At 37.1% G+C, this 22,727-nt stretch overlaps 1 protein-coding gene and 1 long non-coding RNA gene across 5 annotated transcripts in view; both read right to left on the reverse strand.

Moving 5' to 3' along the window:
- fgfrl1a (fibroblast growth factor receptor like 1a) overlaps positions 1 to 5,118 on the reverse strand; it is a 96,558-nt gene extending 91,440 nt beyond the window's left edge. The window contains exons 1-2 of one of the 4 annotated variants that reach the window (XM_088080854.1): positions 4,736 to 5,118; positions 3,748 to 3,826 (exon numbers count right to left, since the gene is read on the reverse strand). The gene's annotated coding sequence lies outside the window, so the exon portion shown is untranslated. Of the gene's footprint in view, positions 1 to 1,483; positions 2,017 to 3,747; positions 3,827 to 4,735 lie in introns of those variants that run through there. The other 3 variants (XM_088080856.1, XM_088080853.1, XM_088080857.1) reach the window with 3 other exon arrangements.
- Positions 5,119 to 17,939: 12,821 nt separating this feature from the next.
- On the reverse strand, positions 17,940 to 22,477 carry LOC121947874 (uncharacterized). The gene is made up of 3 exons (XR_006106116.2): positions 22,375 to 22,477; positions 19,501 to 19,577; positions 17,940 to 18,262 (listed from the first exon to the last, which is right to left on the reverse strand). It is a non-coding gene; the product is annotated as an uncharacterized LOC121947874 (long non-coding RNA).
- Positions 22,478 to 22,727: the final 250 nt, after the last annotated feature.

Genomic DNA, 22,727 nt, shown 5'->3' on the forward strand with positions numbered 1-22,727 from the left:
TTAAATGACATCTCTGAATAAATCATCAGTTTATCAAACCTGTTGTATTGTCCACCCTCAGAATCTGATTTATTTAAAAAATCCACCAGCCACAGTCATAATTTCACCATCTGATGGGTCTTTTTGATTAATTGCAGCCCAAATAGCTGCTAGCGCAAAGGAATTAAAATGTAATTTACTGCCAACTGGCTGACAGCTGGTGAGCATCAATGTGAAAACCTGCCTTGAATTTCAGAAGCCACGGAAACAGAAATAACTCGATAGAAAGAATCAAGTTATTCTTTAATAAAATAAAGTAATAAAAGTCTCTAGTTTCTCTGACCAAAACTGAGAAACCTGTTAATTCTTTGGCAGATGTTTTAAAACTTACCCGGCTCAAGTTTCTATAAGGCAGATGTTAGATTCATGCACTCACTTCCAACATTTTTAAACTTTACTTCTTCTATTAAGTTTGTTCTGTCTTGTTTTTAACCATATTTGGATCTACAAAAGTCAAAATAAAGTGTTCATCACTGGCTGCACACCACAATAAATCTGTCCTAATGCTGGAGCACAGGAGCAGAGATTTTCTGGGAGTCAGAGTATTCTCCTTGCAGATTTATTCTGTCCACCTGTCCATATGTCTCTCCTTACAGTGGTTTTAATCTTTCCGCCACATAAATTCTGCCCTGAACCTTCTGAGATCTTATTTCAATACTTCACATGCTGTATCTTTGATCAGCATCTGTCAGCCTCAGTCTCAGTGCAGCAGAAACTTCACTTTAAAGTGCAGGATAATTGATTTGATTTGTGGCACTCGAGAGTAGATTTTCAATCTATACCAGAGTCAGGTTTATTCACAATTTTTATGTGGATAAACTGTTTACAGGGAGAATCTTTATTCTCTTAACTAACAATAAACATCAAACAAAGCAGCTGAAATTGGCTGTAAATTAAAGGAATAAAAGTTTCTCCAGGAATGGCGGAGATCCTGCAGCCTGTGATTGTTTGCATTATGAAGATCCCACACTAAGGGTCTAATGAATTTTTATTTTTCTCTTAAAATCAATAAATTACATGCCAATTAACTGAAAACTGGATGATAAATCCTGTTTCCTTTCATTCATACAGTATGGCACGTTAACTTTTTTCATAATAAACGATACTGTACTATGTAAATGGGCTGTCTGTAGTTCTAATCACAAATTTAGTCTAAGTGGACTTTGCAAGAACTGAAACATGTAACTGCTTTACACAGATTTGCCAATATTTAACTTTTAATAACTTCTGTAAATTAATACCGTTAAAGATCATATAAGCATATGACATAAATTTGAGTCATTATCAAACTTTTAGACTTAATCAGGACAATTCAGAACTGAGAGTAAAAAAAATGAATAGGTGATAAGAAGATAATGCAAGTTCACAGACAAGCATAAAGACCCTGTGGATGCATAATATCGATATTACAGTGACTTTTGGTTGTTAATAAAGTAGGACTTACTGTATAAAGTGATGAGATATCCACAGTTTGTTACCCTCTGCTGACCTGCAGGTATAGCATAACTTTCTCCGGAAGAGTCGCTCACCTCCTCTTCAATGATTTTATGATTACGATAACTTAATCCGTGATACAAACCAAGAATAATTCACAAAGAGACGCGCGTGTCACCGAAACGCAGACTTTTAGTGTCGACTTTGACAAAGTGCACAAAGTCAGCTGTGACTAAGCAAGCGAAAAATATATGAGTAAAAGCAGAAAGAAAGTCTATATCACAGACTAAGGTCAAACACGTGAGGCTGTAGTATTTCTGAATGACAGTCCGCATGTAAAAACGCTCGAGACAGACCGCTCACAGACCCGGGAAAAGAAAGACATAGAAAAAAGAGGAGAAACTTTATCTACATTTCCCGTCTGTCTGCGTATCTATTCACACACTTATCTATGAAATGACAACCTGAATGCTGTATCCACATTGCCTCCAGCAGCGGCACACCGTCCAGATTTCAGCCGCAGGCGAGAAAACAAACTGCGTCGACTGACTGTCCCAGTACGGAACTTTCGACCAATCAGAGGACAGGCCAATCAGAGAGCGGACCAATCAGAGAACAGGAAACCGGTGGACAAATTTGGAGCGGTTTAGGGGGGACAGGAAGGGGACATTAACTCAAATTAATCACCTGAATGTATCAGAAATTGTGCAAAAAGTGAGTTTTTCTGTCTTAATTACCTGACGCCATTATTATTATTGTTATTTGTAGTAGTAGTAGCAGTAGTGGTGGTAGTAGTAGTAGTATATAAGCAACATAAGCGACTTCATGATGAAGACTTTTTAAAATAATTTATTTTATTTTCTATTCTATTATTGATTATTTTAAATTATATTCATGAAGTTCAGTGCATAAATAGGACTCCTTAAATGTGTGGTCCAGAGCTCGCTCCAAGTAACATTATGGACAAACACTTCCACCTCCTGGAATTTAGACATTATTACAGCAAAAACACTGCACACTGTGTATAGGATAATAGGCTAAATAAGTGTTAGGGAATGGTGTCTCTCTCTCTCTTTCAACTAATAATAATAATAATAATAAAAATAATAATAATCTTTATTTATATAGCACTTTTAAAGCTTAAATTAGGAATGTTAAGAACATGAAAGCACAAATAATAAAATAGCACTGTGTGCAAGAACATATGAGGGTGCATGTTCAAAAATAAACTTTCATAAATAAGTAAAATGTGGATAAGATAATTAAGCTTATATAAACACATTAAGTGTAAAAGAAATCAATAAGCAGATAAGAGACTAATAAAGGAGATGATCACATATAAATAAAAGAACAAACTCTTGAATTTAAAACAGTAGTAATCATAATGAGTCAAAAATATAAAATCATCAAATAATAATATTAAGGGTAGGCTTTTTAGTTTGTAGTAGGCTCTTAAAAGTGTCAGTGGAATCTAATAAATCACAATAATCATCATAGAGGAGTCTTGTGATTATGCAGGACAATGAATTGTCAGTGCTGGAAAATACCTACGAAAATTTACTCAAGAAGTATACTTAGCAATTTCATACTCAACTTGAATATTTCCATTTACTGCAACTCTATACTTCTACTTCACAATAATTCAGAGATAAGATTATACCTTTCATTCTGCTAATTTGATACCATTAGTTACTAGCTACTGTAATTTGTAGAAGATTAATAATATCACATATAAATCACTATGTATTATAGTGAGATACAACTTAAACTGATCCATTGAAAAGTTATCTGGAAGTATGTTTAGAAAAATGTATGCCTAATATTCACCAGCTGCAGCATGAAAGTGATGTACACATTAACGCACCAATAATATTGATTCAGTTATATAATATCAATTATTCTGAAACGGGCCACTTTGTATCATGTGTAATTTTACCTCTTGCACTTAAGTGTATTTGGATGGTAATACTTTTGTACTTTTACTTGAGCAAAATATGGAGTATGGGACTTCTACTTGTAAAAGAGTACTTCTACTCTGTGATATTGATACTTTTTGGTTTTTCAAAGCAACTTTAATTTGTTTTTGACTAACATGCTGTATCTCAGTGTACTTAGATCATTCTTTAACATTCTCTGAAGCACTGAACTAATAATAATGACTTGTTCACTTATAATAATAATTTATTAAAGTAGAATACTAGTAGTAGAATTTAAAATCACATTTAATAATACAAAAACTTTTCTTAATGTGAAAATAATGTTTACTGTGATTACCTTATTATATTCCAGTCTACCCTGTAGATCTCTGGTGCCATCTCCTGGTGATAAAAGAAACAGCAGCACCTGTAGAGGTCTGATCAATCACAGGGCAAATAATTAGTTGAAGGTCAATTAAAAGAGGAGTTTTTTCCCTCCTATAACAGTTCTCACTTGGTAGATAGAGAAAAAAAACTTCTATAAATTAAAGAGAAGCAGTGTGTTGTGCTGAAATTAATCTGATGGTGTCAGATATGAAAGAGGCTTTTAAATAAAAATTCAGAGAAAATTATCACAGAACTCCTCTGTCCTAATGGGTCAGAGCTTTTAGAGTTATTCTACCCAAAGTGGCCAATAAATATATAAATAAAATGGCCAAAGTCAAAAGGCTGTATGACAGAATACTGCAGGATGCAGAAGAGACTCAATTGTCACTTCAGTAAAAACTAACAAAAAAAAAAGTATTTCAATGATCTGGAAGAAATGATATATGCATACATACACACACACACGCACTACCGCTGTAAAATAATTTAAAAGTTATTATTATTGTTATGTACTTTTTTGGATATATGTCCTCTTGTCTTTTGATAATTCTCTGTTTCTCTTTTTAACCTAATTTTCTTATCTCCTTTTTCTAACTTCTTACAAATAGGGGGACATTCTTGCCAAGTTGCTGATTACTTTTAAACCATATTTTGGAGAGAAAACAAACAAATGTAATTGCTTGTGACAGGTAGCTCATATGAATGCAGCACAAGAAAACTGATGTCAGGTTTTTAAGGGTTAATATGTCTTGCATTGGCATTTATAGGGGGAAGAAAATCGTGGGGCAACAAATATAGTTACTTTGGAAAGTTTGAAAACCAGAATATTACTCTTTTTTTCAGTTGCACATAAGTAATGACCAGACTGAGCACACACACCGGTTAACGTCCACGCTTATTACGCAATTTCTATGCGCAGTCAGTCTTGACTAACGTTAGCAATCAATGCCCAGTTTTACCTTGTTGTTTTGCTGCTTTCATGTTTGGTTATCCTCTCCAAAAGATGCTTGAGATCCCGAAAGCCTGTTTTTGACCGAGTACCACCCTCTCCGAGTAACAGATACGACGGAAAAAAGCGTAGTATATTTTCTGACAAGCTAGCAGTTACTGTTAGCCATTTCGCCCCTGAAGACCACTTCACGTTAAATCCTTCTTTTTTTTGATCGGCGGTTTAGTTTATAATAACATCACGCGGCTGGTAGGCACCGAGGTGTTTTTCCCCAAAAGACATACTTTTAAATTTGAGCTGTGAAAGATAATCTACTTTTATCCATCGCTACTATCCCTTCAGACGAGAAGCGCTTGCAAAATATGAGTGGGTGACGTCAACAGTCAATCAGCGCTGAGCATGCGCATTGTTGTCTTTTCGCCAACTTGCCGGTGAGAACGTGATTCTGTGACGTACGTCCCCTCCCGCGTGCTTAAATTGTATAATAATGACATCAAAACAGAAACAATGATCTTTTTTAATTTTATACTTTAACCACATCAATATTTCTAAATTAGGCTATTCTGTATCACTAAAACCACAGTTTTTGCAGCTTCCAGCAGGCGGGGCTTTGGGCCTCCCATGTCTTTTAATGTTAGGACCCCCTGAAATTTGGCGTAACGTCAATCACATACAGTATTTTCAGGAAATATGGAAATATCCATATTTTGGGGAAATGTCTGGCACCCTAAAACCACCCATTTTGCATTTTTTTTCTCTCATTTCAATGGCCAGTCATTAAAAATGTGAAATCTACGCGTGCCTTTCAACTACTTTATTCTATTATACACTGTTTTGTCTGTAGCTTTATCAAATTTCATGGCTCTGGGAGTTATATTTCTGAAGACATTAAAGCCTAAAAATGACTTCTCCTCTAAAAGTTTTTTATTGGTGGTGAAAAAACATTTTCCTTGGCAGAAAAACACCCAATAAACCCATTTTTTTTGTGTCAGATAGGATATACATCAAGTCTGAACAAAATCTAAAATGTTAACAAAATTCTCTCTGATCTGATTTGACAGAATGACCCAGAAATCAGCTAAAATCGAGGTGCAAGTTTGATAGCCAGCGAAGACACTACTCGTTAGGGATGATGTAATTTGAAAGAAATTGAATTGACCCTCAAGTTATGAAATCCACTGGACACACAGAGAAGAGCTTCTTCAAAATGAAAATTAAAAGGCAAGAGGATAGATCAAAGGATGGTTCAAATATTTCGTAAAAGTGTTACACAATATTCCTTACTTTATAAAAACATGTCCAAACATGCTTTTTGGATGATCACTAAGTTTTAAACCTGAATCAAAGATAACTTCTGCAGTCCTAAATTCATAAGCCGAATGCCTCGGGGACAAATGTAAATGAGTTCAGTTCCAGTCTGTGTTTGGCTTTAAAACAACCTGGTGTTTGTCTGAAATGAGCTGAAGGACATTTTAGGACACCCAGCACTTTAGATCAGTTAAACAGTCATTTAATACAGCCATCTTTGCAGCAATGATTTGGTTTAACTGTGAAACACAGCAGAGTATTATCTATGGCTGTGCTCCAGTTCCATGGTTTTAACCACTGAGTTTTATTTCAGTGTCAGGAGACGGCAGACCAAACTCCCCAGAGTCTCACAGAGTGTCTGAGCAGCTGGGAAAAAGGCTATCTGGGAGAACTTTTAATGATACCTGGAAATAAATGTGAGAGCAATAAAAAATAAAAAATAAAAAAAACAAAAAAAGAAACAAAGTCAAACCATCACATTCCAGTTTAATGTATTTAAAGTTCTAAAAGTTAAAATTGGGAGTGAAAGGAAAAGAACATCAGAATTTTTGGGAGTTTTTTAAAAAAATGTACAGTTTTGATTTAGTTAATGACTCCATTAATGACTTGCAATATATTTTTAGTTGATGCATGCAGTCAAGTTATTTAGAAAATTTGGGGAAAAAAGATAAGCAAACTCAAAATGATATATATTTTATTATCTATAGAAGGTTTTTTTTGTACTTTTGTCCACAAGATACTTGGATTTCAGAAATTGTGTTCATTCTATTTTAATAATTTGAGCTCTCATATTGACAAGTATCCCAGAAAGCGAAGTGATCATGAGGTAGAAGTTTATTTCCACATTGTTTTTTAGTATTATTACAACTCCAACAACTCATTAATGTAATTTAATTTATTATTTATTTATTTATTTATAAAGGGACAATGTATATTCACCCACATTTAAAGAAATGTGAATGCACCAAAGTTATATATAACTTATAATATAATAAGTTATAATAATTATTATAACTTATAATAATAAATACAATATAAAGATATGTACAATGGTTAAGACCCTAGACTGTATATAATGATATATAGATATATTTATATACAATCTATGGTTAAGACAAACAACATTAAGACAATAAGGCATGCAAAATAATATCATGTAATTTGACCAAATTCCTACAATTGCTATTGTTTATCTGAAATCTGATCACCTTTTGTCAATACTTAATATTACATAACATAAATATCAGAATACAAAATGTAAATTGAAATATGAGTAACTTCCAGTCTGATCCAATTGAGAATCAAATGCATCATACTGAGAAGGCTTTATTACACTTTACATATTTTATTCCAGTAGATGGTAGCAGAGGACTTTATCATGGGAGCAAAATTACACAGACGCACACACCTGACTGCAGACATGCAGTATTTTATGTTTTAAGTCAACTATAGTTATAAAAACCTGCTTTTCTTCTCAAATCATCATGACAGATGGTGGGAACATGGTTAAGTATGCTCCATTTAAACCCATGCAGTGTGACAGGCAGTAGGCTAGAGCTATGTCTGGTCCTGAGTGTGTGTGTGTGTGTGTGTGTGTGTGTGTGTGTGTGTGTGTGTGTGTGTGTGTGTGTGTGTGTGTGTGTGTGTGTGTGTGTGTGTGTGTGTGTGTGTGTGTGTGTGTGTGTGTGAGAGAGAGAGCAAAAGAATTCATCCATTCCTGTCTGAATCTCTGAAGTCGTGTCTGTTCTAAAAAAAAAGAGAGTTTGAGTTTTCAAACACTCATAATAATATTACAACAAGACAATCACAGACCACAACAAAGACCAAAAAGTAAATAAGCTCAGTTGTTAAAGCAACACATCTGCAAAGGTACTTTCCACGTCTTTTTGAGAGAAAAGCAAGCCTTTATAAACACATGAATCTCGAAAGGCATCTAAATCCTCCATTTGACTTAATATTTATATTCTAGTAGCTATGTTTTCTTTTCTTTTCTTCTTTTCCCCTTTTTCTTTTTTTTACCCATAAGAAAAACCAAAAATACACTCCTGTTCAGTGAACTTCCTTCCAAAGGACAATAATAAAGAGAGAAAGAGAGAACAATATTATGTATTTCATGTATTCATTAATTACTGTTGGGTATAAAGGTTTTCACCCCTTGTAACTGCACCTGCTGCTGTATGGTATATATATCTTTTTCGAGATTTATAATTTTCCTCTCAGTTCTTTTTATTATATCTTTGCCCTCTGTTTCACTTTCTGCTCTTCTCTGCCCCAAAGAAACTGCTCACCAGAGGCCAGAAGTCCATTTGTTTTCTATAAGCAGAGAAGCTAAGTGAGAGAAGTGGTCAGCCAGCGGCGATGGTCGCTGCCAGTTTGTTTGAGAGGAAAACACAATCATGACTCAGCTTGTGCAGAACATCTCCTGTCAGCAGCGGATTACTAACTTTCCTACATGTCGTGACGATCACTGCAACCTTTGTCATTTTCAATCAGCCAAACAATAGTGACTGCTATAAAGGATGGCTTTTTTATGATTAACTGGGGAACTTTTGTTGGAGCTCTGATGTTCAGGACTAAATGCTCCTTAACCCTTTGAAACCCCAATCAACATTAGGTTTCCTGTACTATATTTTTTTAAACATAAGGGAAAAAGGCATAAACCAACTTGGCAAAAATTGCAAAAAAAAAAAAAATTGCAAAGAAATTAGTAAAAGGTGACAAGAAAATTGCCAAAAAATTAGTTTTGAAATGGTGGGCCATCATGTTAAGAGAATGCATAATATGATGCTAACTCCACTACAGAAGAGACTTGATTACTTAAAGATAGGTACGAAAAAAAAGTGGATTTATCGATATTGGTTATCGGCAAAATCAATTAAAAAATAAATAAAAAAGAATTCCAAGACACAAGGTAGATTTATTATGAAACAGATTGTATTATTAATTACAATTTGTCTCGATCCTTCTACATCTTTGGAGTTGAAGGATGAGTTGATTAAAATCACCAGCTATTATGAAATTATTGGATATCAGCAAAAAAATCGGCATCCCTCCTTTCAACAGTATCACACAGTCTGCATCAGTAGATAGGCTTTGCCGTGGAGCTACAGATGTTCAGTCTTTCCAATATTTTGTCCATGTTGACGTAATAAACATTGTAGTATATGACATATGAGTTTGATCTGCTACAATCTGCTTCTGCTGATGATTATAATGTATCTTTGGTTGTAGCAGCAAAGCTTATATATCTAAAGCATGTGGGATGGCAGTTGGCTCAAAGCTGACTTTGATGTGGTTTGTCTTATTATCACTTCACAGTGGTGGCACATTCGTAAAATCATGAACAATCCTTAATAAAAGTCCAGCACACAGACCTACTGTACAAAAGTGCAAGTAGTATTTTGTCCCAGGGGGTCAGTGGGCAGAAACCTGTGAATACAGCTTCCCAGTCCAGTCAGTTAGGACATGGTTGTTTTCATTATTAGGTTTTACTGGGCTTCAGCCAGTGCAAGAGGGCGTTTATATTCTGCAGGCGCAGCAAAATGTCACATTCAATCTGTACACTTTGTTTTCAAAAGGTCATAATTAGCTAGCAGTTTTGAAACAATTATAGCCAAAGTGCACCAATTTCCCTTGAAGCAAAACATAGAATTACTCATGGAGAGCGAAACTGAATGGTGTGTATGTGTGAAACACTTGTGGTTTGGTGTTGTTCCATTCTTACTTCATAGTCCAGTATCACATGCTTTGTCCCCATATCAGCTGCAAAAGTTAGATGTAAAGTGAAAAAACTGGCTGTCCGACTCAGCATTTGTAATCGTTTTTACAGAGGTGCGTGAATGCTGTTAGATTTAAGCAGTCTAACACTTTTAGATGTAGCAGCAGCTGAGAATGATTACTGTTTATTAGCCAGGCTGCAGGTTTGGTGATAGGACGACACACATACACATGCACACACACACGCGCGCGCACACGCACGCACACACACACACACACACACACACACACACACACACACACACACACACACACACACACACACACACACACACACACACACGGGAAATTAAACAGCAGCTGCAGAGAAACAGGGCGGTGTGATTTATTCTACGTCAACATACCTGAACCAATTTACCTGCCAGGTCAAAGATTTGAAAAGCAATCTAAGGAGCAGCCAGGTGTGCTGCAGGTAAGAAGGCATTTCGATTTATTAAAGGTTTGGTAACAGAAAAACTGTTTGTTGCTCTTGAGCATCCCTTTAAAGGTTCAGTGTGTAGCATTAAGGGGATCTATTGGCAGATATAGAATAAGATATAATAAGTATATCTTTTCCAGTGTATAATCAGTTAAAAATATGTATTGCTGTGTTTTCATCACCTCACAATGAGCTGTTATATCTACATAGGAAGTGGGTCCTCAATGCATTGCCGTGTTTCTACAGTAGCCTAGAATGGACAAACGAAACACAGGCTCTTTGTTTAACCCACTGAAACCCGGAGCATCATCACCTTTCTTGTGCTGCTTTCAGACGCCTTTCACAAGTTTTTAAACCTTTGAACCCTTAACAAATTGGTGCAATTTATTTCAAAAACATGGGAGAAAAAAGCCACTTGCTAAGAAATGTTCCACGAATTGCAAGAAATAAGTAGATTTAGAAAACTTAGAAAAAAACAAACAAACAATTTAGTGAAAAATATTTCTAATTATCATAATTATATATTCATGTTAAAAAAATATATATTTTAAGCACTTTTCTTAGGTCATTTTTTTCTCTTTGGTCAGTCCATGCTCTCATTGCTCATTGCCTTCTTTGCATGTTTTTGAAAGAAATCAAGCCAATGTTGTCAGGTTTCCTCAGGTTCCTGGTCTGTTTGTTTCAGAGTAGAGGAGACCTCTGTGGATAATTCGTCTCAGAATTCATCAGTAAAAATCTCCTGAATGATGAACGCTGAAGGAATTCCAACCAATCCTCACCATAAGATGCCACTAAATCCCCCTAAACTGTACACAATGGACTTTACCAGCTCTAGAGGTAACGTTTTAAATGTACAAAGAGAAAAACAACAAAAAAAAAATGTATGTTAAAAAACATAAACACGACATAACAGTGCTGCAGAGCAAACACAGAGTTCAACGTTATGCAGGATTCATCAGCAAAAGCGAAAGTAAAAATAAAAATACACCATCACACACTTCTAGTGGTTCATAAGTGACGACTGAGTGGGATCAGCTCTGTATGAGTCCATTCATTGGTTTTTAGGAAAATCCTGCACCTTTAAAAACTCCCCAACCAAACCCCAAATGTGTAAAATAAGAAATGTTTCATTATTACTTTGCTGTCCGAAAGAGGTCAAATGAGTGATCATGTTGTTGTTGCTAGGGCGGTCTGACCAGTTGCTATGCGGCAGCCTCAGCTGTAGGAAATGGCTCTGGTTTAAGTTTGAAAGGAGGGAAGCAAAGAGGGCGATGCAGCCACAAGACTATTACTGGGCAGTTGTGTGTATTTTAGTGAAAGCATGTATTTGTGTATTATCCATGTATTGTGTGAGCCGGAGCCTTTCTCATGGGTAAATGTATGGATGTGCTTAAAGCATGTGTAGATTCATACTGTGCAGTATTTATTGTGTGCTTTAGTTGTTTCTACACATATATATAGACACATAATGTGTGTGTGTGTGTGTGTGTGTGTGTGTGTGTGTGTGTGTGCATGTTGTAGTATGGCGGTCTCACCTCAAGCCTGAACCCAGCGTAGCCGCGGGGAGGGCTGGGCATTTATGAAGGAATTCTGTAATTTTCAAAACTGTGGTTTGAGTTTCACTCTTTTTAACAAGCTGGTTTGGGCACTGATAATGGAAAACGGCTGCAGAGAGAAAGAGAGCAAGAGGGAGAGGGAGAGAGGATTTTGGCAACCTTTGGATTCACTTCCCATTTCACAAAATATGTTTTTTGCTGTTTGCTCTCCTGGGGCTTTTTGCATTATCATTTCCATTCTACTTAGACGGCAAACTCTGGACAACAACAGGAAAAGTTGGAAAAAACAGATATAAACAGGGCATGACACACATTAACGTTCATGAGTGAAACCTACAGAGTGCCATGAACATGAAGTCTTGACCTCGACAGCACAATCGGGAATAACTCAGAGTATAATTTAACAACTTGTCTGCCATATTATCATCATTTCTGCACTGGGATCTATCTGAAAACAGGATATAAGTGTTTTTTTTGTTTTGTTTTTTTTTTTTACTCTGGCAGCTTGGTGATGTCTACCTCCCTGTTGTGGTCCCGTCAAAATTGACCAATTTTCAAACTTGCTGTTAAGCAAATGTGTTTTATTCTGTGTGCTTGCCATGAGGTTTTTATGACATCCTTCAAACTAAATATCCATATAAACTGAACTGAGAACTGAACTTGGCTGGTTCTCGTGTACTCTGATTCATGGAGACCCACTCCACCACACTTTGTTATATTTCAGTTCCAAATGACAAATAACTGATCTGGATACAGCCAGAAAACACAGAGTATAGCCTACATGTAAACAGGAAAACAGTCTGTTCATTCTTTACTTTATAGTCAAATTAATACATGAATTGTGTTTAACATCGCAGCAAATTGAATTGGAAATGTTGTTGACCAAAGGTCTTTTTTAATCCTTATATGTGTATTTTAATAAACACTTTAGCAGTACTGCACTTTGGAGGTTCTTTTATACTACTTCCTACTACTTTTCTATTTTATGCTACTTTTTACTTCTAGTTGAGCACATTTTCAGAGACAAATATTGTACTTACCAACTAAGTTTATTAATAACTTTAACTACTTGTTGGATAATCAATAAAATATTAATCAACTAATAAAAGTAAAGTCCACATTTAAAACCTACATGAGAACATTAATGCTTTTGGATTTTGCTTTTGCTTTTCTATTATTGGTGTACTACTACTTCTACTACTGCTACTGTTTATAGTCCTACAACTACTGTTTCTAATACCACTGCTACCTGTGGTATCCAGGAAGTCTCCCTGCTGCTACTGCTCCTATTATCACCTGTCTTCTACCACAGTACACTGCACTGATACCTGCACCACTGCAGCTGCTGTAACAGCTTACAAATCTGCAGTTTGTTGGAAACAATAGCTGTGTTTTAAGAAAAACTTCTCTTTCCACATCTGGATGCCAGGTAGTCTGACCCCCTGCCATCCCTAAACACACACACACACACAACAGTCCAAGCGACCATGGGGGCCTGTTAAGCTAACGGGAGATATTTAGCCCCCAGACTGGGAAAATAAAACGTGTAGTGTAATGGAGCCAGCTGTAAAAGCACAGAGTGATACAGAACCAAACACAACTGGACGTTGCCTGACCCAGTGTGACTTAGTGCAACCAAAGCTGAGACTGGACTGATTCAGGGTCAGCGCTGGCCTAAGTGACCAGCGATTATATCATATGTGGGATAAAAGCAGGTGGGAGGTCACATCAGAAATGAAGGGGTCTGAGTCCTCCTCCACGAAATTTTAAGCATCAAATACTTTATTTCCTGCCTTCTGGTGAAGTTTTCTTCACCAATATGGTAGAAATGTCTAAATTTCATCAGAATAAAGTACTCTACTACTTTCAGTCCATTCACTATCCAGCCTCTGGGGTTAATGATGGAGACTAACGCAGCGACTCTGGACCAGGACATTCAGGTAATTTAACTTAACCTGCACAGACTGTGAGAGGACATACAAACTCTATACAGACAGGTCAGGGTTCAAACCAAAGCCTGCATATAAAGATGGACAACATGACAGCTCCCCCAAAGTGTAGCTTTTCAATCTTGATCGCCCCCTGGTGTCTGGCTGCAGTGAAGGTCATCAAGCCTGTCCCTCCATGTTTCGTGAAGGGACATAGGCCAAACTATAAACTTAAAGTACACGCAAAATAAATTTTTCCCCATGATGGTTTCTGTCACTGAGGGTAGCTCTCATCACCCTGATGTTTGGTTAAGTGTTTGCTTTTATGATAAGTTAAGTTTTAATGAATTATTCAATTCTAAAAAAGGGGATTTTCTGCCATGATTGACAGCTGTGTGCGCCAATCCATGTGCTCGCATTGGTTCGACAGCTATTTTGGCGGGAACTTCCCGACCGTAGATATCACTACTGTACAGACTCCGGCTCCAAATGACTTCACCAGCGTAAGATGGCTGCACCTGTATCCGGATATTGTAGCCTCACTTAAGCATAGTGGGAGCAAGTGGGGGTGTGTTGTTGATCTATGAGTCTATGGTCTATAGTTCAGACCAAGGAGAGGTGGCCAATGGCCATTTAAAATGGTTTTAATCTAGTACAAATTAAGATAATTTATCATTCTCTGGAACAGCAGCAGTTCCTGTCCACAATAAGTGATAAAAAAGAAACCAACACTGTGTGGAAAAGCTTCCTGGTGAGCATTTAGCATTAAAATTCTCTTAAACTAACTCATAAAAGTGATTTTGTCACATTTATATTCATTTAGGGGGCTGCAAAACAGCATAGACATTGAGAAGAAGCTCTGGCTGCATGTACAGTTACGCATTTACATGCTAGTTGTGTCTGTGTAGGCCACTGGCACAGCAGCTTATAGCATTTAATATCTGCAGTGTCACTGTAAACAGTCTGTGTGTCTGTATATGTGAGTGTGTGTGTGAGCTGGCGGCTTTCTGAGGTGTAGTTTTGTACATTTTCTTCCACCCTGTTCTGAGACATTTCATTAAAAACATTAAAAATGAAAGTTTTCATAACTGCAATATTATTAACTTCATTTCTGGCTCCCACACACTCTGAGGTAATGCAGAGCAAAGAGGGATTTTACGAGCACTTAACACTAATGTTACACTAATGCTGCAGTCATGAGCTCATGTTCTGAGCCCCCCCAGCTTTCACACTGAGTCCACATATATCTCACTTTCTCTCACTCCCTCTGCACTCTTAAAGGTGTTGAACTTTGTTACAACCTTGGGTTGTACAGTTTCCTGACTATGATATACGGTAAGTCCAAATATCGCTGATTGTTTTATTGTTTTTAAATGGCAAAAATATTTCCTGTAGCTGAGGTCTTAACCTCAGTTGTGTCAAATGTAGAGTTTTATCTGCATTATTATTTTATCTCCATTTTTTAGGCGTAAACTTGCTTTTAGGTGCTCTCTCATATTATATCTTTATTTATTGCCATCTGCTGCTATTCGCTCATTTGTTTTTCTTCTTCATACTCCGTCTATCTGTCCAGTTCTCCCGTTTGCCTCTGTCTCTCTGCAAACTCAGACCTCTGCAATGTAATTTGTGCTCCAAAATTTCCAGACACTCCCCTTTGTCACACTCGCAGGATTTTATGACCCGAAATGACCAGTTTCCTTCCTTACATTAATTAAAAACTTTTTTTATGTGAATGGAGTACGTCATTGTTCTGTACTGATTCCAAAGGTTACAGCGAGTATGTGAGCCAATAGCCCCTCAGTGTTATTTTCTGTTCTGTTCTCATCATAACCTGAGCCCTAAGACTTCTACCTGATGAACTTTTGTAAAGTTAAAAAAAAAAAAAAAAAAAAATCTGGAAAAAAAACCTGACAAATAAATGTTTTGATTTTGACAGCAATTTTAAACTTTAAGATAAATAATAATGAAATTCAGAAAACATAACAAAAACGTGTAAAATACATACCCACACAAGCATACAATGTATGTATCACAAATAATTTCATCAATTAAGAATTGAATCAGTGACAGCACAGAATCCATACATCAGCCATCATAATACCACTCAATTTATCAATGGTTAAATCGCCATCATCACAAATCTTGTTTCAGGAAAAATAATTAACTTTACCTATTTATTTATTTATTGACTATTTATTTATACATTTCAGTCTGTTTTACTAGATGGTATATCACTTTGTTATTTTCAACATAATTATTTATTAATTTACTTTGTGCTGTTGCCCTTTTATTTAGCCTGAATCTGAATTTTTTTTTTTTTTTTTAATTTAGAAATGCTCTGAATATCGCATAGCGATATTTCCAGTTCTATATTTAAACTTTTCAAAATGTATTATTATTAATTAGCCAAAAACCTTGCTTGTCTTAACATTAAACAGTCACACATTAAGTTGTTTGGTAGATTTTGTTACACTGAAAGAAACATCAATTTATTCCTCAAACTTTTTTGAATAGTTTTGGTATTGATACTGGAACTAAGGCAGTGCTTTCTAAAATGATACCTGATACTGGAAATGTATAAAGACTTTGAGCCATGGTAAGACTCATAGATCCTAACAGGATTTTCATCCTTGTGCTCTATTGTATGTTACTAAAGACAAGTAGAGCATTTCTGGTGTCTTTTGTATATTAAATGATTACAAAGACACACAGTCCGACACATTTTTCAGATTTTTCCGTGTTCATTGAGTAAAGTACTATTAAGATGGCATGACTGTTATTACTCGCCCGCCTCCTTCCTCTGATAAACCTGTCACAACTAAATGACTGTTTGTTGAGCACTAAATTTCTCTCTATCTCGTTTCGGCATTTCTTCCTCACTAACACAAAAGTCACACACCCACACCGAGAGCCAGAGTCGCCCCGTGTTTGTCCACCTGTAAATCAGAGTCCTGGGCCCAAGTTATCAGCCCGGCTTAACAGGCCGTATTTACTGGCTGTGAGCGCTGCTACAGGTCCACGGGAATTTCACAGAATTACTGCAAGTATGACTTACTGCCTATTACCCTACACACACACACACACACACACACACACACACACACACACACACACACACGCGCGCACACACACACACACCCGCGCACACACACACACTCCCGAGTTCACACATGGAAGTATATGAATGTAGGTGAAGTCACACATGAGCCCACGCAGAGAGCGATTAATTTTTACACTGTTTAGCGTTCCTGCAAAGACCTAATCAGTTGATTTACAGGCTCCTTCAGCCTGTATGAATTTCAGCATTCTGCTTTTATATTAGATTCAGGTTTCTGTTACGTTTTACTTTGTTTTTATGGGCCAATTTAGAGGCATTGAGCTGCCCCCCATTACTGTGTTGTACCTCTGGTCCATAAAGCTTGTTTTAATAAAATCTTTTCTTTCCAGTCTGATGACACAAGAACCAGTTGATTTTCTGTGTTCAGAAGGAACTGCCGCTGCTGTTTCAGTCACTGTATCACTTTAACACTTAAATGATGAAATAAAAGTATGTGTATATATATAAATGGACTGATAAATCATTATATAAAGGAAGGGAGGTGTAAAGGAATTCTTAATTTAACTAAATAAAATTAACTCATTCTGCTTGAGTTACAGCAGTTACTGTGTGTGTGTTCGCTCTATGAGAAATGTGTTTGATTGATTGTTGGTGGGAGTGTATTTCACAGAATACAAACTCAATGGACACAGTTGATCTGCAAGATGACCATACTGCGTAATGTTAAACTTGGTTCAACTTTTGATCTTCGAGTGCATTCAAACTCTTTTATAACAACTCAAAGAAAGAGATTTGGCAATTTCGAATGTATTTCACTAAATGTCAGTTATGTGTGTGTGGGCTCCTAGCAATATTATATTCGGTAAAGTGTCCTCAGTGCTGAAACAACTATTTTTAGATTGCAGTAAATATGTGAATGTGTTCTCTCTAAATTCAGCCAGTAACGTAAAAAGATTTCTAACACACACACACACACACACACACACACACACACACACACACACACACACACACACACACACACACACACACACACACACACACACATAACCTTATTGCTTTTCAATATTTTATTACATATTCGAGGTGCTTGATGTGCTGGCTGTATCCTCACTTTCTCACCCTCATGAAAAGCTTTTTATTAAGTTCAACAACTTACTTCCTTCATTTTATTAAAACCGTCTTTCATAAATCAGCCATGAGGGTGTTTTGTGGGAACTCACACCCAAAAACGCTGACATTTCTGTGATGTGGTAAAATATGAAAATGTAATCAAGATTATTAAATTATTAATGTACTCCTTCCTGAGATAAACCGTTAGTCTTTGTTTTACATTCAATATTTCTTCTTTGCTTTTTATTAAAATAAAGTTTTCAATAAAGTGCTTTAACACCCCTGTCCACATACTTTTGTAGACCTTCGTTTACTCTTGATATGGGATGTTATTCAGAGTTTCTTGACTGGGCCCCCTCGCTTTCAAGTAGGGGAAATCCTAAAGGGAAAACAATGCTATTTTAGACAATATAGACTCTTCTCATTTCTTAATTTTTCCTCAATTTGTCCTCCTGCCTGAGCTGGAAATTGATGTCAGCACAACATCTTGAAAGATGTCTCACCACGTTCCAATACCCATACTACCACACTATGTAGTATGCCAGAAAATGTCCCAACACATAGTGTGTCAAACACAACATGCAAAAAATACCAGGATGTTCTTTTGCATTCGGTTGCATTTTGCAGTATGCAAGCCAGAATGATTTTCTAGCTGTTCTGACCCACAAGCCTCTCTGCTGTGGAAAAGTTCTCAACATTGACTGAAACAGATAACAGCCCGGCGGCTCGCTGACAGCTGTCAGAAACTGCCATGACAAATAACAGTGCATTCAAGTTACTGATGGCCAGTCAAATAGTAAAAATAGGAACATTAAGTTTTAAAGTAAAAAAAAATATTTAAAGAATTCCAACATCTAAAGTGAAAATAACCGTTAAATAAAATGCTTATGATATTCACTATGTTAAATGTAATACTTCATGTTAGAATCTATAATGTATGCAGTTAGTATTTAAAAGCTAAAATTACATGAATTGCAAAGTAACATCAGAGCTTTCCAGGTGTTCTTGGAGAGCTCGGCATAGCTGTTTTGTCTTATCCCCATGTTAACATATACATATATACACACAAGTAAGAAGGTCAAAGTTCAGGGCATGATGTTAAAAAGATTGCATGCAGTTCTTTCTTTGTAAGGGCAGCTGCAGTATGTAGCCTGTTAATATGTCATTTCTCCTCTACACTGTCTATTACGGTGCAAGTTAAAAGTGAGCACATGCACAATGGGTGTTGTTCTGATGACAGTCATGTTGTTCTGGCTGTGCATCAAATAAGTTTGTTCACTTCTTAAACATTGTGTTTACTAGAAGTAAAGTAAAAAGAAAGTAAAAGATAAAAAACATGCAAATCAGTACGCAGCTTCATTTCTTAAAATGCATCCACTTACATCTCAGGTGAGTGCGTCTAAGATATGAGGAGAGGAAGCGAGGATGTACAAACTCAGAAATGAGAAGAGGGGAACAAAGTGCTTCAGACTTTGTGGCAGTTTGCTTGTGCACGCAGTGACATCTTTAAAGAGAGAGTTTTCTGAGTGTAGTGTGGGGGATTTTGACTGATCTGAACCCTGACCTTGACCCATTCAACACTATTTTGACGATTTGGTACAGTGAGTGCAGACAGACCTTATCATCCAACGCCGGCGTCTGACCTCAGTAATGTTCGTGTCCTTGCAGCCAGGCTACAAAATCTTGCAGAGAGCCTGAAACCAGAAAAGTTGAAGCTGTTTTAGCAATGTATTAAAACATATAGTATTAATCTCAATGAAGCAGTATGGATGTAATGTAGTGTATGGTTAGTTTATACTGATCTTGGCATCACAGAGGTGTGTAGTTTCTGTGTCTGTTTATTTCTTATCTATATAAAAGCCTCCTTTGTTCTGTGACTCAGAAAATAACAGGAAACCATGAACGACACGGCGCTGCACGGTCCTGATTGTCTTTTCCACCCCTGCTCCTCATCTTTGCACACAATCGAATACACAAACACACACACACAATACCCCCGCCATTCACACTCACACTGAAACACACAGTCAACAAAGACTTTCTCACTTTCTCCCCTCGGTCTCACATGTAAACACCCATACACAGACTGTGTGCTGTGGCGAGATGAACATCTCTCAACTGATATCATCCTTATATTCCCAAAGATCAGCTTCCTTAACGCCACACCTCGCACAATAGAGCGCCTGTCTGTGCACGAGATATGCCGTCTCTACGGTGATAGTTGCCAAGCAACGGCAGTGAAAACATCCTTTCTCTGATGCCAAAGTGCAGTGACCCCTGAGATGCAGTAGCATGCATGTGCACAAACACACACTGTGGATGCACAAAGAACAGCTACTGACAGATGCTCCGAAAACTTGGATGCAGTCAGAGTGACATTGAGGGAAAGGTTAGACTTAAACCAGCAGCTGGTTGTGTTGAACTTTAGTAAAAAAAACAAAAAAAAAAGATTTTGGATTGTGGATTAAAATTTAAAATTGAGTTGTGAAAAGGATAATCACATAACATTTGGGAGAACAGTATGACTGTGAAGATTAAAAGTGCTGGTCCATCGAGCTGCTAAGTGAAAAAAGTTATTTCACGCATCTGTGGCTCTAAAAGTAAAAGCTCGCTTTTTTTTGTTATAGTCAATGTTCATCAGTAGAAGACTTAAGCAACCATATTGGAGAATATTTGGTTCTTTGATAAAAAAAGTCAAGCCTGGTACAAAGTGCAAGCCCACATGAAACCCCACGTAAAGTACGCAACTATGACTTCCATTCAAAATTTTTGTTGGGAAACGTCATCAATCTCTTAAAATTCTGTCGCTACTAAAGGTAAACATTATGCTGAGAAACATGAGAAAATATTCTGCAATCTTAGTGAGTTCAAATTTTGGATTCTTGTTTAATCTTTAATAAATTAGGCCACTATGGCAACACGTTCTCAACTCCCTACAATCCAAAATATGAAGCTCTAGGCACGCCTCTAGCACAAGTTTTTGAATGTTTAGAGAAGGTGTTAATTTCGGCTTATTACACTGATACACTGATTACACTGACCAAAACTACTTAAGTTGTGGCAAAAAATAAAAGATTGCGGTTTTGTGACATGGCAGAGCCCAAAAGCACAATTTCAGAGGCAGTAACTGAGAGTCCAATACCTATTAATCAAAAATCAAGGAGTCACAAATGAGGCAAACAGGCAGATAAAATTGAGGCGGAGCAGGCGAAATCTTTCAACAAATGACCAGGTGGGGTCAGGCAGGCGGACTAAAACAGACCGGAGAATGCTGGACAGCGAAGTGTGAAACTAGACAATCTGGCAGAGGACAAGTGAATCTGGGCTGATGAGGATAATGAGACGCAGGGAAACGCAGGTGTGGGGAGTGAGGTCATGCAGAAGAGGTGAGGGAGGCAGGATCTGCTATGACAGGAGAGTCAGTGATCAGGCAGGTGAATACAGGGCAAAAAAACACATAAAAAATAATCACTATAATGGTGAATTTTCACTGTCAGAGCAGTAGCTTGTTACAAGTTAGGATGAGATCGTGTTTGACATATGTGAGCAATGTCACATTAAGTTAACTACTTAATGTCATACTTAAAAAAATAGTTAAAAAACCTCAAAGTTAACTTAATTAACTACTTTTACATGGGACACAAACAGTGGTCTCCTGAGTGAAAGTCCTGAGTTTATTTGACCCAACAACAAAAACCTCCCTCCTATACTATTTTAATTTTCTGGGTCTTTATTCTACATCAGTGCTTTCGATGGGTTAATATCAGACATAGTTCAAAGCCTGGACCGTCTCACACAGATGTTGAAGGGTGCTTTGTGCGTCAGCACCAGATGCCTGCGGCTGCCGACCAAGCTGCCATTTGACGCCCTGGGAATGAGAACGGACGTCACAGTGTTTTGCTCCAGGTTGCAACAACAAATCACTGAATTTGTTACAGCTCTCATTCATGTCCTTGACAGCTTTAGCTCTTGGGTATAATAGTATTTGCAGCAAATTAAGGTTTCAAACTGAAGTAAAAACATGATTTCTCTGAAACAAAATTAAAATAATAAAAACTGATAGCCATAAAATAAACCTGCACTTCAGGAACCGGGGCCTCTTCCCAGTTTGCAACAGTATTACATCACCGCTCAAAGCAAACAAGCCAAAACACCAAAAAAGGGTGCTCTCATACATCTGAGGGCTGTAAAATGGCCTTTTATGCATTTAAACTGATCAGGTAAATGGAGCACAGCACAACTGCGTGAATGCTGGAACATAAACTGCTGAAAAGCTGTTTAAAGGGCAAACTGCTTCCCCCCAAACATCCACTAAAACATTATTTCATGCGCACGCACACGCACACGCACGCACACACACACACACACACACACACACACACACACACACACACACACACACACACACACACACACAGATAATCCAGACCGATGTATGCCACAGACAGACAGATGGAGACAAAGAGACCTGCACAGGTACTGATAACTCACATGAAAGCTTGAAACATCCACACGCACACCTCTGTGTTTGTTACCGTCTCCATGGTCCCTGCCCTTTGATCCTAAATGCAGCATCTTTGTTTACACCTGCGACTGAACATGATTAGATTAGTGTTATAGGGACGCTGTTGCATATTCTTGTTTAGTGTGACAGAGCAGTATGGTCGGCTTGTCTGTTTGGGTGTTTTTCCACAAGCTGCTGTTTATTTTCATGAGAATAAATTAGGTGCAAGATAGAGAGCAACATCATTAGCAGCCTGTGAATTCTCTCCTCCCTGATAGTTATTCACAATATCAAACCCGAAACCTTAAATGACACAAAAATTGTTCTTTTTTCTTTGCTT

This window comes from Plectropomus leopardus, chromosome 8, assembly GCF_026936395.1.
Source record: "Plectropomus leopardus strain MGB_pleo_1.0 chromosome 8, ASM2693639v1, whole genome shotgun sequence".
Lineage (NCBI taxonomy): Eukaryota > Metazoa > Chordata > Actinopteri > Perciformes > Serranidae > Plectropomus > Plectropomus leopardus.